This window comes from Cupressus sempervirens, chromosome 9 (assembly GCF_028749045.1).
Source record: "Cupressus sempervirens isolate cs-2001-9-10 chromosome 9, ASM2874904v1, whole genome shotgun sequence".
Classification (NCBI taxonomy): domain Eukaryota; kingdom Viridiplantae; phylum Streptophyta; class Pinopsida; order Cupressales; family Cupressaceae; genus Cupressus; species Cupressus sempervirens.
In genome coordinates this window covers 828,229,010-828,248,893 of record NC_143126.1, presented here as the reverse complement: position 1 = coordinate 828,248,893, position 19,884 = coordinate 828,229,010, and positions in this window count along the sequence as shown.

The following is a 19,884-nucleotide window of genomic DNA, read 5'->3' as shown; positions in this document are numbered from 1 at the left end:
ATTGTGTTGATGCTGAGTTTTACAACTGTACAAGTATCAAGCATTAAATTTGACATTTTGAAGGGTATAAGGTCAATTTTCACCTATTTTTCGTCATTATGAATTCAAAGCAAGAACAAGTAGAGAAAAGAGGCAATTCTCAAACTAGTTCAAAGAATTCACAAGGATTCTAGTGATGATCAAACACCAGTTCATCAAATTTTAAAGGTATTCTTCATAAGTTGAGTTGCACAGTTTAAATTTGGTAAACCTTAGTTTAACAAAATGGCCTCTAGTTCAAAGAATTCAAAGGAGAAAGAAGCTTTTGAGGTTCAATTAGTTAGCAATGAGGTCAAACAACCCAATTTCAAGGCCATCCTAGACATTACCTATAAACAAGATCTGTCAGGCGCATTATCCATGATTCTGCCTAAAGTCATAATGGTACAAGATGTGAGAAAATGTTACAACTGCAAAGTAGGAGGCATAGGTGAAATGGAGATAAGACAAACATATGATAAATTGTGTGAAAATGGAGTCTTGAAGGAAGAATTTAAGATTGTGGAGAGAAAGGGTTTGACCCGTGAATTAGATTTTTCCACGATTTTCAAAACTGAATGGATAAAAATAGTTTTGAGCAAAATTCATGATGGATTTCTGTAGTTAGAGGGTGCACCTATCAAGATTTCAAAGAGAATTGTTCATAGGGTGACTAGTTATCCAACCCTAGATCGGCCAAAGACCCTATGTAGTGACTCTAAAGAGGTAATTGAGAAAAGTACATGTGCTAAATGGAACAAGTGTGGAATGACCATAGATACCATTACAGATCCTTTACTTGAATTTTCAATAAGAGTTATTTTCCACAAGTTCTATCAGTCAAGTAAGTTAAATAGTTTACCCTACATAGTAGTCGATGTTGGTTACAAAATTGTTAAGAAAGATCATACCTATGATCTTGCAAAACTTCAATTACAATAGATAAATGAGAACCTAGGTGCCATTAGAAAGACAAAAAGTGCACAATGAAAATTTGGATCAATACTTGTGTGCATATTCTTCTATGTACAAAATGAATTCCCATCTTTTGGCAAAGTTGGGTGGAAGACCAACAGATCAATGGCTATCCAAATTAATGAATATATTGAGCAAATGGGAGAGAACTTTGAGTCAGTTATGACAAGCTATTTTTAAGACTTCAAGAAGTCCATGAAGTAGAGATTGAGGATACCTATTTCAATAGTAGAACAACACTATAATGACATATGTTTCCTTGTAGATATTTATTTCACTTACATTCAGGCAATAATACCCAGGGTAAGATGGTTGAGACCTCTAGGCTATGAAATTAATGTTGATGAAGTCGCAACTACCATTAATGCACTCCTAGAAGAGGAGATTGACAAAACAACCAAGATATTTGGAAACTATGATGTAATGAAGTCTAAAGTTGAAATAGAATTGAAGACAGCTTCAACATTGAAGAGGAAATACAAATTGGTAAAGAAATTAAAGGCAAAATTTGGTGAGGAAGCAAGTGATTAGGAAGAAGAAGAAGAGGTACAAGCTCTAGAACCTCTAATTTTGACCCAAGGCATGGGTGAGGACCAAGAAGAAGAAGGTGTCGAGGAAGAGGAAATCAAAGAGACACCAATGCCATCAGCACCAAAGAAGAGAAAGGCCAAGGCTCAGCCTGTGGCTAAACCAAAAGCAAAGAAAACTATGAAGCCCAACCTAGAAAAGCCAACAACACCAACAACCAAGGCAAGTACAAGGGCTACTACGCCAAAGGCCAAAGAGAAAGCAAAAGAGAAAAAAAAAGGTTAATCAATAGAAGGGCCCAACGCAAAAGAAACAGAGGAGAAAATACATTGCATAACCAGAAATAGATGATGAAAAGATAGAGTCTGAAGATACAAGTCAATTTAGAGTGGTAAGTCATACACCTAAATCTAATCTTGAAAATACCTGTGATAATGTTAAGGATAATGCAGATATGATAGGCTTAAAGAATATTGGTTTTGGAAAACTTGGTCAGATAGAGCAAAATCTGATTGAAGAATCAATTTATGCAATGATGTCTAAGTTCAAGAATACTCCACTTGAACTAGACAATACAATGCCAAAGGAGTTATATACAATTGTTGAAAATAAGTGGCATTATTGCTTAAACCTAGAGAAACAAATAAGGGAATCAAAATTAGCATAGGCAATGCCAGATTTGATGAATGGTCAAATTGTCAAGGCAAATAAGAAGTATGGTAGCAGATTTGCACCTAAATATAGGGCATTCAACATACTCTAGAACAATATCAAGGATGTTGTGAAGAAACCCACTCAAATGTGGAAGTTAATATATGGTTTGACAATAGTTAAAGAAGGAGAAGAGGATCCCTTTGAGGGAAGAAACAATGGAGATGAAGAGGAAGACAAGGAAGATGAAACAATAAGAGGAAAAGATGATACTACTATGGAGGAGACACAAAAGAAGATAAATGAGATGGCTATAGCAGAAGAGCAATAGGAAGAATAGAGTGTGCAAGACACACAAATACTAAGCATGAGCTCTCCACATGACACAAGCATGCTTGCAGAAACTGTAACTGTTAAGGATGTTCTTGATCATTAAGCTCAAAACATTAACCGCTTAACTGCAGAAGACTTGAAGAAGATCCTTGACCAATCCACACTGCGAGCCAAATTGTGTGAGAATCCAGTACTGGTCAATGTTGATGAACTTCAAAAGGCAATAGCTAACATTACAAGGGATAAGATGAATACACAAGAACCACCTTCTGTCATCCCTTCAGTTACTAGTGCTCAACCTTTGGTGCAAACATCAAAAGAAACATCTACAAAGGATGACACTACTGTTAGAATTGAACAAAGATAAACTATAATAAAGGGAAAAAATGAAGAAACAACCAATGTTCAACCTGATGCACAAACACAAGGTGAAAGTCAAATAATAGTAATTGATCAAGGCAGGTCTGAAGAAAAGGACATACCAAAGGAAAAGGACCAAGAAGCCATACAAGCATTGGTAAATCTACCAACATTTGGCTCTCCTAAAAAAGTCCTTCAGGAGCTGAGCACTAAAGTTGTAAATATGTGTTAAGCTATAAATGTTCTTTGGGATGACTATGATTGTAAATATGTAATTTCTTGTTATTAGAGTTAATGTATGTTGCAAGTCGACTTTTGGCTAAGCAAGTATTTAATGTAAGAGTTAAATTGTGTGATAGGTTGACCTGTAGCCGAACACCTTTTTAAGAGAGTCTAGGATTTGGTTTTAGAGGGGGGGTTGCTTAGATAAAGATAGAAGATGCAAAGTTTGAGGATCAAATTTGAATTGTAAATTTGATTATCATTGGCCCTAACTCGGAAGGCCTTATAGTTGGGCATGTGTAAAGACAATTTTATTAATACATGAAGTTTTGATCTACTCTCTCTCTCTCTCTCTCCTTGGTGCTTGTCTCATGTGTATTTTTCACTGTGTTTACTCTAGTAGGTGAATGTTGGAAGTAGGTGAGCAATGGGCCCTAGTCCTTTCCCGTTCTTCTTGTGTTATCTAATAAGATCTCATAAGGCATTGTGGTTTAATTTTAAGATTGCCAAAGCACTCTGATAACCCATCTATAATTTTGATTTTGGCCTTAACCTATTCATATAGTCTATGTGTTATTGTCCTTAGCTCCATAGGTATTCCCAACTCTTCCATTCTTTTCCATAGTTTGTGATGAGTGGCAGTGTCAAAAGATTTTTTGAAGTCAACAAAGGAGAAAAAAGCCTCATCACCCAAAGTGTCCCATATTTTCTCAACTAAGTATCTATGAGTCGCATCGTGATCTATGGTGGAGTGTTTCAGTCTAAAGCCAGCTTGTCCCTTTCTCTTTTCTACTTTGTTTCAGCCCATTGACTAATTTTTCATTCTACCATGCTTCCAAATAACTTGTTGAGAAGGGGATTTTGATCATGATCGTTCGATAGTTAGAGGGGTTGTTTATGTCTCCACTTTTGTAGATCGGGAAATAACATGTTTTTGTGAAATAAGACAGAAAATGTGTGACTGTTTGTAAATAGTAAACAACAACGACATAATATTGATATGCTTAATTTGATACACACACACACACACACACACACACACACACACACACACATATATATGGGTGATCCCACAATAATGGGTTCCACTTTAGTGGGACGAACAAATTCAAAAAAGTTGCAAAATTTTTGCCATTTCAAACTTCATATGTTTGTGCGAACCCTTTTGATGTGTTCACGTGAACATGTACCTGACATGGGTTTGCGCGAACCCATGGTAGATAAATTTTCGGCGCTTAAAATCAATTTCTCATTTTTTTCAACTCACTTTTACGGCAACTACTATTCATTTAGAGCGTTCGAGTGAACGTGTCATTTGTGCTACTTCCATCACCGTCATCCTGTCGCTTTCATTCTGATTCTCATCATCAGGTATGTCAAAATGTTATTTATTTATTTATTTTTAACATTTTTAAAGTATTTTTAAATGTTATTAAAGTAGATTTTAATATTTTTAAAGCATATTTGAATGTTATTTACGTTTTTAATAGTTTTGAAAACATATCTAAATGCTAATTTAATATTTTTATTGTTTATTTATATTAAATTAGAAAACAGAAAAATATTATATAGAAAACATTAGAAAAAAAAATTAGAAAACAATTTTAGAAAACATTAGAAAAAATAATATAAAATTTAGGAAAAACATTAGAAAACAAACTTAGAAAACAAATTTAGAAAAAAAAAAAAGAAAAAAAAAATTAGAAAATTTAGAAAAAACATAACAAAAATATTAGAAAATTTAGAAAAAAAAAATTTAAAAATAGAAAATTTATAATTTAATATAAAATTTAGAAAAAAAATTTATAAAAAATATTTTAAAAAATTAGAAAATTTAGAAAAAAGTATTAAAGAAAATTAGAAAATTTAGAAAAAATATTACCAAAATGTTAGAAAAATTAGGAAAAACAATGCAAAAATATTTTAGAATTTATAATTTAATATAAAATTTAGAAAAAATATTTTTTAAAAACATTAGAAAATTTAAAATTTAATATAAAATTTAGAAAAACTATTACAAAAATATTAGACAATTTATAATTTAATATTAATTTTAGAAAAAAAAAATTAGAAAAAACATTAGAAAAATTTTAGAAATTTTATAATAATATAAATTTTAGAAAACAAATTTTTGAAATTTTTTTTAAAATTATTAAATTTATAATAATATAAAATTTAGAAAAACATTAGAAAAAATATTTTTAAAAAATTAGAAAAATATTACAAAATTTATAATAATATAAATTTTAGAAAACAAATTTAAAAACACACACACACACATGTATATGTATATGTTAAATGTAGACATGTATGTTTTCGAAATTAATGTTTATATATATATATATATATATATATATATATATATGTCAAATTCACTTTAATGTTTTAATTTTAGAACTTTAATTAAATGACATTTCTTAAGGGTCTAGATCCTAAATTGTACATGTAAAAATATAGATTAGAACATGTATAATTTTTTATTTTGAACATAGATGTACATGTATATTTGTTCAGGGTTAAAAGTAGATGTATGTACATGTTTTTAATAAATTCACATTTTTATATGTATAATTTGTGTATATGTTAACTATTGATCTTAATTTATCTTATAACTAAGTGTAATTAACTATATTTAATAACACATGTCTTAAGGAGAGATCTTAAATTATACATAAGAATGTAGATTAAAATGTATATTTTATTTCATAAATGTACACGTAAATATGTTCATGTGTTAGATATAGACGTGCATACATATGTTTTCAATATTCATGTTTAAATGTACATATGTTATTATTTTTAGTGTCTTAATAATTAGAAGTATATAATTAACTATATAATTCAATGACATGTCTTAAGGGGAGATCCTAAATTATACATATATAAGAATGTAGATTAATTTGCATATCTAGGTATGAATATAACATACATGTACATCCAAACCCTAACCCTAACCATTATCCATACCCTAACCCTAACCTTGATCTTAAAATTTAATTTCTAAACTCAAGATTATAAATGATAATAAATACCTTAAATCATAATCTTGAACCAAATCATAAACTTCATATGCTAAGTTCCCTTATCCTAAATTCTTAACCATGGACCTTAGTATTAACCCCTAAATTTAATGCTAGAAATTATGTAAGTTCATGTAAACCCTAACAATTTCATAAGGTCTTAAATCTTACCCTAAAATTGAGCCTAATTACACTAAAATTCTATTTCAAAATCTAATTGAAACCTAACTTGCATAAAATTAAAACAAGTTGACCCTAATCCTAAATTGTTAAAAATTACATTTGAGATACATGCACATACATTCAAACACATGTACATACATGAAGTATGACCCTTGTTTTAAATGATCTATATGTGACCCAACTTGAAACCTAAACCTCAAAAAATTATCATTTAAGAGTAATATAAATAATTTATTGCCTTTTAATTGAATTCTCTAATAATACCCCCCAAAGTATAATAAAATCTTAGAACAACAAATTAACTCTAACCATAACCAAACTCTCAACTTTAAAGTTATCTTATACTTATATGCAGATTAATCTAGGTTTGGATGTGTTACAGATTATGTAGATTCATGATGTGTGATGTATGTTTAATTCCATGTGTATAATTTTTAATATTAAAAATAAAAAGTTGTGTATAGCAGGCAATTTAGCTCTTCATACATTTCTACAGATATGGCTTCACATGATATGCTTGATGCGGCTTCTGGTGCGACACCTGATGTAGTTCCTGCTGTGACTCCTACTGCAGCACAAGTTGATGCAGTTCTTGTTGCAGCGCTTGATGCAGTTCTCGATATGGCTCCTCATGCAGCTCATGGTGGGGCTCGTGCTGTAGCTTCTGGTGGGGCTCGTCGTGCACCTCAACATAGGGCTTGTCGTGCAGCTCATGTTTCAGCTCCTGGTGGTGTAGGTCCTGTCGTGGCTCCTGATGCAACTCATGTTCCAAGTCAAGCTGCACCTACAGCTCTTGCTAGAGGTCCTGCTGCACCACCTCCATGCATCGATATCAATGCTTTATTTGTATTTTCAAAGCAGGAGGTTGCTAGACTGCAACACTCTATATTGACCTCTATTGATGGTATTTATAGAGACATATGTACTATGATATGTAGGAGTTTATAAGAGTTGACAGCTAGGTTTAGAGCTCACCATTCATTTACTCCTACCATATTAGCTTCCATATCTAGGGAGCTTAGGGCTGAGGTTTTAAGAGATGCATCATTTGATGACGTCAAGAGGGTAGCCCCCAAAGATGTCATCCAGAGAGAGCTCTTTCCAGCTTATGAGGGGACATAGGGTAGGGTGAGAGGCTATAGAGTCACACGATGTAGAGACCCTATTATTGCTAGCATGATCTATCCATGATTTTTAGTTGCATATGGTCATTATCCTAATAACAACCAGATACCCCTTTACTTTGCACACCAGTTGTACGCTGAGTTCTATATAGGGCTCAACGTCAACTACTTAGATATTCCTGATTATTGTGGACAGGGGCATGGTCAGATTGCAAATTGTGATTAGTACTGCAGTGTAGATTGTCTGCCACCTGCAGATCTTAGATAGTTTGTTAGACTAAGGATGCCTCTTGTGATTCCTACACATGCGTCTATTGTAGATAGAGTCGTCATTGCTTCCCAGAGGGAAGCAATTGACACTATTGGGCACATTGCATCTGTGGCGGCTAGTATCACATCAGATTCTATCTATCATTATCTTTATAGTTGACATCCTCGTCCACTTGGTCGACCATCTTCACGGGCATCTAGTAGCACTTCAGGTGCCTCCTCTGATGATGCATATAGAGCTGTTGGGCTACCACTGTCAGGCGATATTTGTGGTCTTTTAGGACAGCAGACACATATGGATATGTCACTGTATTTTTTGGAGGATATGTTGCACTTTATTAGCTATATTTTCGATACACAAAGGATTCTAGTACACACAGTGATGGATGTTGTTAGACAACATTAGAGCCTCGACATAGTTCCACAGACATAGGCCACCACACCAGTGACAGATGATACACCTGTCCGTAGCTCACAACATTCGGCACCAAACTTACAACACTCTACAAAGGACTCGAGCATACAAGTTGGAGATGTCCATATCACAGCTGAGGGCGTTGATGATTTTGGTGAGCAGTTGTGAGGCTTGTCTGAGATTGATACTAGTTCGAGCCTAGGTATTTCATCGTACATGGACCTATTGTTCAAACCTAATAGCACTGATTCTACACCAAATGTACCCAGCCAGTTACATAGTCCACTTTACTCAGATTTACTAGCAGTTGGACATGGAGTTTTAGGCTCAGGTGCATCAGTAGATGATACGATGGAGTCTACTGATCATCTTCCACCTCTAGAGACCCAGGTACATATATAATTTATTTTTAATTTTAAATATATATGAAATTAAAAAATATGTTCATTTATTGAAAAATTTAGTTCAGATATATATGTAGATATTTAATTTAATCTTTAACTCGTAATAAATCATGTAGGCACAGGTCGATGAGCACATGGTTACACATACTATTGGTTCAGAGTATCATGTACATGAGAGAGATGATTCTATTGAGGCACCTGGTAGTGCTCAGGTACTTGAGTTTTAAATAATTTGTTTAAAGTTATTTAAATATTTTGAAAACTATATATATATATATATATATACAAATTTGTATTTAATTTGAATGTACATGTACGTGATGCACGTATGTATATATATGTTTTAAAGATAGAACTCTAACACATGTATGTATATATGTATATATATTTGCAGGACTTGGTTGATGTGCTTCGGCGAGAGGATGTACAGGAGACTCGATCAGAGAGTCGTTCTGTTCGTATGCGTCTTGAGGGGTCCCTCTAGTAGTAGATCAGATTTATATATTTTTTGATGCATATATATTGGAGGTCCAGTTTACATGTACACATGTGTATTTCAATTCCTTGATGTCATGCATGTACTTTCACTATTTATTTGATTATTGAGTATTTCAGTAGTTGGATACCATCACATGTATGTATATATGACTTTTTATATTTTGCTACATAAGTATATTTATTCAAGATTTACAGTTTGCATTTTAGATACATAGAGATATATTAGATCTGTAGATGTTTATTCTTGAGATGTGTATATGTGTACATATGTGTATTTTTTTGTGTTATAGCTATAGAACATGATCTTAAGACACATGTGTACATGTATATCAATTATCAATTAGTAGGAAGTTAGAAAGATACATATTTCTTAAATTATCAATTACTAACTTGCTAAAGATAAATATTAGTTTTATGTGGATAAAAATATGTTAATTAGGTAAGCCAATACATTATTTTAGAGAACTTTTACAAAATATAATATTAAAAAAATATATTAATTTAAACTAATTTAATCTTTAAGAGTACATGACCGTAGATGTAATAAAGTAACATTAAAATATGTAATTTTTTAATAAACTATCCTAAATGATAATTATGAACTTATAATCTTACAATTTTAAAAACACATACTTTAATTTTCACTTATGAAATTCAATCTAGTTTGAAAAAAAGTTGATAAATGAATTTAAATTATTAAATTCATCCATAGTATAATTAATTTAAATTATTAAATTATATAATTTTTTAATAAACTAAATTTGATAATTAAGAACTTATGATCGCACAATTAAAAACACATTTAATTCAAGATGAAATTCAATAGTTTGAAAAAAAGTTGATATTTAAGAATTCTAACATTGATAATGAAATTGTGTAAGTTTGAAATTGTAATATAGATAATGAAAGTGTTGAAGTATGAAAAATACATAGAGGGTATGCAAGACAAGCAAGCAATGTTTGAAGTATGTGATGCAGTCCCTAATTTGTGTCCCAAGGAACTAATTAGTTTTGGAGCTCCTGGGAAACCTATTAGCCAGTGTTAAAAGAAAATCAATGCGTTCATGCAAGGGCCACCTTTTTTCTACTATGAGAATGATGCTTTTGCATTGAAAGATATTTAGAAGACAATATCTGAACAATTTAATAGTGTTGAACTAGAGTTGGTGGACTCATGTTCTTTTTAGCTTTCAGAAGAGCAAGAGGGTATGTGCATAACCTTCCAATAGAAGAGCAATTTCAAGTAGAACCTCTCCCCCCATGACTATTCAGGAAGCACTTCCGCAAATAAAAAAGTATTGGCCTTCATGGGATCATACGAAAAAATTGAATTCCATAGACTCAAGACGATGTGGCACGGTCCCTATTGATCAACTGAGAGTTATGATTCAGAATTCACAAGGGCAATTGCAAGATAGTGCGCAGAAATATATACTTCAAAAGTGTGAAGAGTGGAATTTGGTACAGGGTGGGGCCAAGTGACCTCGTCCCTCTAGAGCTCCATGAGATAGAGCCTATATTAGGATTTGATAGAGATCACACTCGTGGAACTTCTTGTCTGAATGATTGCTTGTGTTGTTTGGGTAATTCATTCAAAATATATACAATTCCATATCATTTATTAGTCTTGAAAGCATTATATCCTGATGGCATTAGAGTACTTTCTCTGTTTTTTGGTATTGGTGGAGCAGAATTTACTCTTCATCGATTTAGGATACATTTAAGTTGTGTTGTATCTGTTTTAAATAATGAGTTTCCTCGCATTGTCATGGAAGTGAGAGAAATAATGCACTCAAAAGCTTCAGCTAATAATTTTTCCTGATCAATGTGTAGGCTCATTTTTTTTGTAAATAACTCAACATTAATAGACTACTTGAAAAATGGAAAATGATTTTAACCAAAATAGAATGTTCTCTACTTATTTTAAATTGTCAAATTAAAGGATTACATACTATAACTAAGAATAGTAATTTTTTTCATTTTCAAATTAATTTTATAAAGGTCTACAATCAGAAAATACTTTTTTTTTTTTTAAATGAGAGTTCAATTTTCAGGCGTCCAACGAATTTCTTTGAACTGAATTCAAGATGAAATTCAATAGTTTGAAAAGTAGTTGATATTTAAGAATTGTAACATAGATAATGAAATTGTGTAAGTTCAAACTAACTTCTAGCTTATTTATATCATGTTGTTAAATTATTTAATTCATCCATTGTACAATTAATATTATAGTTTTTAAATAAACTAATGATAACTGAAACTCATATATTCAGATTAAAAACATAATTTCACCAAAGTTGATATTCACAATTTCACCATAGTACAATTGAAAACACATTTCACCAAAGTTGATATTTAGATTATTACAAAATAAATCTCAAAGGTCTAATCAACCATGATGTACACTTATAACATGCAATATTTTTTCATTATCTTCACTATCTAGTCTCCACTTGCGACGTACACGCTTTAAGTTTGACTGGATGCAAACAAAGCCCTATAGCAACGACTAGGTGGCTGTATTGTAAAACTTTTTTGTCAAGTTGATAATCAACAAAGTGTATTCCATGTTGGACTATTTTTTCTTGCTTCAAATATGTTCCCTCTATCACAACAAAACTTGTACCACAAATTTAAGTGTTTTAAAATTTGACAGAAATGAAGTTACCTAGTTATATATTTATTTATTTAAATATATATGTGCATGTAAATGTATATGTATAATTTACCTATGGGGAACAACATTCCATCACTTTCTTTAGGGTCATATAACTTTGTCCTCTCTGCAGTACATCGCAATAAATAATAACTGACACATTCATGATTTCTAGGCTTAGCAATCACTGCAAAGACATCTCTTGCATTACAAGTATACATGAATGAATATGTACTATATATATATATATAAGACAGTTGAAATTGATAATTAAATAAAAAGTTGAGATTAATTTTTATGATACTCACCCACTTTTACCAATCCAAAGATATGATTATAATCATCAGAAATCAATGGAATATCATCAAAATTTTCATCTTCTTTATCAAATGTATCGGTAACATCAAGTGGTACCGAAATCCATGCACCTGTATATCCATGTGTCTGATTGATGCATTCTTCATAGTTTACTGTCACAAAAACATGAGTATTCTCTTGTCTTCAATGTCCAATTGCAATTATCTATACTCATGACTGAATGTAAGGAACGTGTCTTTTCTCTCCTCTTGCAACCATGCATGTTTTTTCTATTGACACCTAAAAGTTCGTTAAATTGAAAATATAGAAAAATTAAATTTAAACTTCAATGAATTCAAAAATAAAATTTAACAATAAAATTTTATAATTTAATTGCATAAAAGTTAAACAGACGTACACATTGATACCTTTTATCTCCTAGAAGACTCTATATGGTGATTGTCAACTCATTATTGATGATGTCCCGACCTCATCTAATGCAAAATGAGTTTTACACCATTCAACAACATCATGTGCATCATTTACATGAACTCCCTGATAATTCATTTGATACTTTCGCAAAGCACATTTGATGCAAGCTCCAGCACCATCGTGTTCACCTTTTTCCATGGCCACTCTCAAAGAAATTCCATATGTGTTTTATATTCTCATTGCGATGATATCTACACAATGCATAAAATGGTCTAGATGATTTAAACTGTGCAACACATCCATCAGACCAAACATAATGTTTATCAACATTTATGTTTCTTTCTTTCAAATAAGAAAAGAACGTATTGAAGCAATGTTCTACATAGTGAATGTCATGTTCTTTATAATCACTTATATAAAAATGATATTCCTTTATAATTACTCATGCTTGTACTGTACTCAGAACACCATCCAAATCTAACTGTGCATGTCTATAAAAAACATGTACCATAATAGTGACCTACTTATTAAAGTAATAATCTTATTAAATTGCTTTCTGATGAACAAATGAATAGTTCTCTACAAAATCAACAACTAATACAATTGTTCCAAGTGGAAAATTATCTCTCAGAGTTTGAAACTGTTGTGCTTGCCACTCTGCAAAAAATGCATGACAAATATAAGGTTGAATCAATTTCTTAAATTTGTCCATAAATGTTAGAACAGGAAACTCCTCTTCAACATATTCCAACCTTTTTGTTTCTTTTCCCAATTTTGTTTCATTCTTGACATACTTGTAACTTTTGCAATTCAATATTTTTGTTACATCAATATTTTTAGTTTTCAAAGGAAATAGAGCCAATTCACCACATGTTTCACATAATCCTTTGATGCAATTCATTTTACCAGTTGGATCATCTATGTTGTCACGCAAAATGGATGATATAAACTCACTTCTCCTACTAGGAGGAGTAGCATGAAAATCATATGTGTCTTCTATAAACTTTCGAAATACGTGATAGTGGAGATCAAACTCAATATGATGACGACAACAACAAGTTTCAAACACTTTGTTTGACCTCACAAAGTATGGCTTCAATATTTCAAACAATGTTTGCCCAAATTTTACATTAGGATGTTCATTACAAAATAACACATATAACTCATGATGTGTTGTGTCCAACCAATGTTTTGTTTGATGTTCATATTGACCAGGTGCAATCTTATGCCTAATAACATCTCTACTATTTGATGAAGGACAAGTGTTATCAATCCAAAATGATATGACTAAATTTTTTAATAACTCTTCAATTCTATCTGAATGAGGTGCTCTACACATGATTTCCCAGTTGCCCTCCATAGTACTGTCATCCACAATTAATCTTCTCTTAACATATTGTCTCATTGTTTTCCTACTAAAACTCATTTTAGACGAAATTGAAGATATTTTTCTATTTTGAAACATATTTTTACTTACAACAGATATCAACATCACTTTTCTTGCCATAGACTTATCTTTAGTTTGAGAGTGTTTTCCTATGTTTCTCAAACCTTGTTTAACATTTCCAATCAAATCAGTTTGCATGCTAGAAAATCTTCTCTTCTTTGATGTTGTGTTTACACCTAACAATTTCAATGCCTCTTGTAATTTTTTTTTTGTAAGCAAAAGTGAAAGCAACAGAGCTTGTTCAAGTGTTTCAATGTTATCAAATTGAGTCATAATTTCTCTTATCTTCTTCTTCATTGACCTTCTCTTAGACAAACTTAATGGTTGAACACTAGCTGCAAGCTTTCTCAATTTATCTACATCCATTTTAAGTAAATGATATAAATTCTTATGAGAAATACCATGTTTAACAGATTGGAAAATATTTAAGAGTCCATCCATACTAGTTCCTGCACCTGATCTCAACCCTTCTCTAATTTCTGTTACTAAAATTTCTACAGGGACCGATCTTGAGCCTTCTCCAACATCCATTGTTTGAGATTCAAAAGAAAAAGATTCTGACCCTTCTCTGATGTCTGTTATTTGAACCTCTGTAGGGACTGATCTTGAACCTTCTTCAACATTCAGTGTTTGAGAATCTGTAGGAAGTTTTCCTGACCTCTCTCCCATATGCACTACTTTTACTTCTGTTGAGCCTTCTTCAACATTTCCTTCACCTTGTTTAATTCGATGATAATGTGCCGCAGTCTTCTGAATATTTATTTGTTCTGCTTCATTAGATCTTTTCCTTGCATATTTGTTTTACCTTCCTTTCTTGTTTCCCATTATAAAATAATAATAATTTATCCCTTGCCTCAAGATAAATTTCGCCCAATAACTAGATAAAAATATCATTGTATAGATTTGTCTGTCGTTGTTGGTACTTTTAAATTGTTTGATAGAAATCAATGGAATGCAGTCATCTGCAAAAAAGCATAAATATTTTTCATTATATGACTAAAATCTGTGAGTCACATTCTTTACAAGTGGCAAAGCACCAAATCCTTATTAAGCCATCATTGAATCACAAACAAATAACATGGTATGAATACTAGAATGTTTCTCCTAAAAAATAAATTTCTTTTCATTTTATGAAAAATATCAATCTATTTTTTCAAGAATAAATTGTTGCATAAAAGACAATGACATCGGCTATCAAAAGAAGCAAACATAATGTTAGAAATCCTCTCTTTCATTTATAGCTCTTATATCCTTCTTTCTTCTCCAAATAATGTAGCTCCAAATGATATGAGTCCTAAAATCAAGTCTTAATGTCCTTTTGGGATATTTAGGAATTGGTGGTATCTTTTCAAACAAGGGATTAACATTGATGTGTTCAAATGTACCTTGGAGGATTTTGATGGTTGATTCTTGATGAGATCTTATAGGTGCCATTATTGCATTTGACAACTCCAAAGGTTGTGTCCTAATGAGTGCTGGCATGATACCTCAAAATGTAGATGCAGTGGAGGGAAACTTAAATGAACTTTATGCCTTCCAAGTGCGCACCTAGACTACCAACTATGCACTTGAAATGTGCAGTTGGTAAAAAAGGGTTGCAGTTGGCAAAATAGAGTTATAGGGTGCCTAAAATGCAAATTTTGAGTGTTTTGAGTGATTTAGAGTGTTTTCTAAGGTCTTGAGATGGAATGCAAGGTGTGGAAGTGCAGATTAGGGTTTTGGAACCTAGAATGAAACACCTAATTACCAAGTGCGCCCTAAAACTACCAACTACACCCATGAAGTGTGTAGTTGGTAAAACAGAGTTGCAATTGGTAAAAAAGGTCAAAACTTGATAATTAAGATGTGGGTATGCAAGATATGAGTTTTTTAAAGATTTTTAAGTGTTTAGGGATGTTATGAAATGTGAGGAAATGCTAAATGACATAGGGTTTTGATATGCAAAGAACAAATTTCCTAGGGATCTTATGCAAGTGCAAATGCAAGGTGTCATTTTGAAAGTATGCAAGATGAAGATTATAATATGCAAAATGAAAGTTAGGGTTATGTTTTGGACTTGGTAAGGATGCTAAAGGTAGGTGTACGCAAAGTGGACTATTCAAGGGATGGTTTCCTAGGGTTGATAATGACATTTAGGCTATGCAAAATGAGGATAGGTAGTCAAGAAGACAAGTTGGTTGATGGACAATTTGATAGGGTTTGAACAATGCAATATGAGGGGGATATACCACTAAGATAAGTCAAAAATGACATTTAAGAATATGATTATGCTAATGATAGAGGTATACGTAAGGTTTTTTGAACTTAGGTGAAATCTTGACGTGATTTTGACAATGTTTAATATTTTGACAAGGTTTTGCAAGTTTCCAAAGTGTAAATTTGAATGTTGGCTTTTATCTTGATTATGTTTTACATACACGCAAGACACATTAAGACAAGAATAACTATTGTTAAAAGTGAAAAATCACACCACAACCTAGGCTTTAGGATTGTATCCACTGAATTCCTACTTGAACCAAAGTTCAACCGCGCTTATCCAAAGCGGACAACTTAGGACCTTGGCACCACAGGCTCCCCCTTACAACACACTCACTTCTCAGGGCTACCAAGATCTACATCTCAAGGGGCATGACTTCCCAAGGGACTGTTGTCTCTACTAAGGACTGCGAGAATGTAGGATTTCTTCACGGGCATGGGTGACCCCTTGAGCCGGTGGATAGAAAGGATTTTGGCCACTAAAACATGGTTTTTAGTAAGGGCATTCCATTCAGAAAGTGAGTGATAAACTTCCTCAGAAGGTCTCCCAGACCCGAGAATCGAGGTTTGATGCACCATAAGGGTACTGGAGGAGAGCTATCACTCAGTAATACCGCTGACACAGCTTTCACTGTAATCGAGTTTTATATAGCAGCTGGAACATTGACCTAGCTTTTGGCCCATTACCACTATGAGGTCATCCCTTGGCATACCCAATATCGATTATCTTGGTCCAAGGCAAGCCTCCTATAGAAGTTACATGGATTTCTCTTACACCCAAGATCCACGAATGGCGAGGGGAGAGGATACGTCCAATGCAACTCTTAGGAATTTAAACACTGTAGACACACCAGACAGAAAATAAAAAAATTATTTTAAGCACCAAACGAAGTGTTATTTAATCTAATAAATCCACACACATGATTTTGACAAACACACAATGGTCTTCGACAACATCCTGCAAAGCAAGCATTAGTAGTTTGTTATGATCATGTCTTCATCCCATGATTGCCACATGCTGCAAGGAGACCATTAGTAACACAATAAAAATATACATTTCTTAACACCATTAATGCGTTACTAATTTTTAATTTAACTTCAATGCATTCGTTAAACAACTTCACTAATGAGAGAAATAAATAAATAATTTAGATGTAAATTTTTTTACCAAATTGACGCCTTCGATTTTGCAAACGAAATTCATGACAAAGACGGATAATGCACTACTCAACATTAGGTTGATGGAAAATAGTGTTACAAATGACAAATAACTTTACAAATGGCAACATTTTCAAAAAATTTAAGCTGTTCGCACCAACACGTTAACATCGCACATGTTCGAGTGAACATGTGCCTATTTTTTTTCAATGGCCAGAATATTTGGGGGCATGTTCGCCTGAACATACATTCACATGAACATGGCAAGCATGTTCGTGCGAACGTCATGTTTGGGCGAACATGCAAAATTCAATTTTTTTTGCCTTTCTTTTTTTTTTTTTTTTAATTTTTCCGTCTTTTAACTTCCATAATTGTAGGAGAATGATCTCCTACTATAAAATAAAAAATGTAAAAATGTGCTACTCGGAGCAAGCTTTCCAATGAATATAATTTTAATACTTATTTTAATCGTTAAGACTTTCAAATATGAGTTTAACTCATTATAGGTTCATTACCAATTCATTACCGATTGAACATCAACTGACTTTGACACCTCAAGAAAATTAGTAAATTAGGTCAAAATATTTTTGAAAAATATGGAGGAACTGGCTTATTGAGATACTTTTCTATTCAAAAAAAAAAAATTGGTTTATGATAAATTGACTTCAAATTATCTGTGTCAAACGGAACGTATGTCTGAAATACGGTTCATGTCACTTCAAAGCTTCATAAACTATATAATATTCAACCAAAATAAATCAAACCAAATGCATCCTCTGGATATTGATGTTACAAATCTAACGTTGAAATAATTACTTCATTACCATTTCTAGAAAAAATGTTATCTGTGTCAAATGGATTGTCACTTTTTAAAATATTGAATTTTATTATGTACCACTTTTTGGAGGAGATAAAAAAAAATTGACACAAATAATTTTTTTTTAAGATTAAAAAATATAGTTACAAAGTAGGAACAAAGTACTCAAAATCACTAGTTTATGTCATCTTGAAATTATTTATAGTTTTGGAGATATAGTCACTTGAACGTGACGTTTGTTGCAAAAATATTAATTTCAATGTCAAAATTGGTCAAAAAGTGGAACCCATTATTGTGGGATCACCCATATATATACATATATACATACATATACATATACATATATATATATATATACATATACATATATATGTATATGTATACATATATGTATATATATACATATATATATATATATATATGTATATATATATATATATATGTATATATATACATATATATATACATATACATATATATGTATATACATATACATATATATGTATATGTATATATATATATATGTATATATATATATACATATATATGTATATATATATATATATGTATACATATACATATATATGTATATGTATATATATATATATGTATATGTATATGTATGTATATATGTATATGTATATGTATATATATATATATATATATATATGTATATATATGTATATATATGTATATATGTATGTATATGTATGTATATGTATGTATATGTATATGTATATATATATATATATGTATCTATATATGTATATATATATGTATATATATATGTATATATATATATATATGTATATGTATATGTATATATATGTATATGTATATGTATATGTATATACATATACATATGTATATGTATATGTATATGTATATACATATACATATATCCATATATATATACATATATATCTATGTATGTATATATAAAAATTACATTTTCTATCATTTTTTTGACTAACAAAGAATAGACACATTGATGAGAAAGCTATACATTTGACGTTTATTGTGATGATTGTACATCGCAATTTCAACCTACATTGGCTGCAGAGATAACACTATAGCCAACAATTCTTCCAAGTTTGAATCAATGATTTTGACATTATTTCTCTTGATAGTTCAACCACTATTGACGTTGTAATTGTTATCAGGGATTTCAAGGGCGGTATTTTCGACTAAAAAAATTTGACAATTGTTGTGGTTGATTATCCAACCAATATGCATCTAATAATTGACTAAACCTCGTCAAAAAACAAGATAAAATTTATTAGTGCCAGCCCGGAGCACTCACATTAATAAAACTTCTAATGAATTTTCTATAAAGATTGGCTAAGCCATGAAAACTCTTTACGTTACCTATTGTCCTTGAAGTGGGCCAATCTAGCATGGCATCCACCTTACATGGATCCATCTTGAGATTTCCCTTAGAGATGACAAAGCCTAGAAATATCAATTCCTCCTGCAAGAAAACACTCTTGTCCGAGTTAATCTTCAACTTCTCCTCTAGCAATATTTTCAAGACTTGCTCCACATGCTCCAGGTGTTATCCTTTGCTCTTACTATAGATGATAATCTCATCTAGGTAGAAAACCACAAAGTGGTTGATGAATGGCTTAAGCACCTCATTCATGAGCCTCATGAATGTGCTTGGTTCATTTGAGAGACCAAAGGGCATCACCATCCACTCAAATAGCCCTTCATTGGCCTTGAATGTTGTCTTCCACTCATCTCCTTCCCTCACCCTTATTTGGTGGTATCCACTTTTCATGTCCACCTTAGAATAGTACTTTGCCCCTCCTAGGAAATCC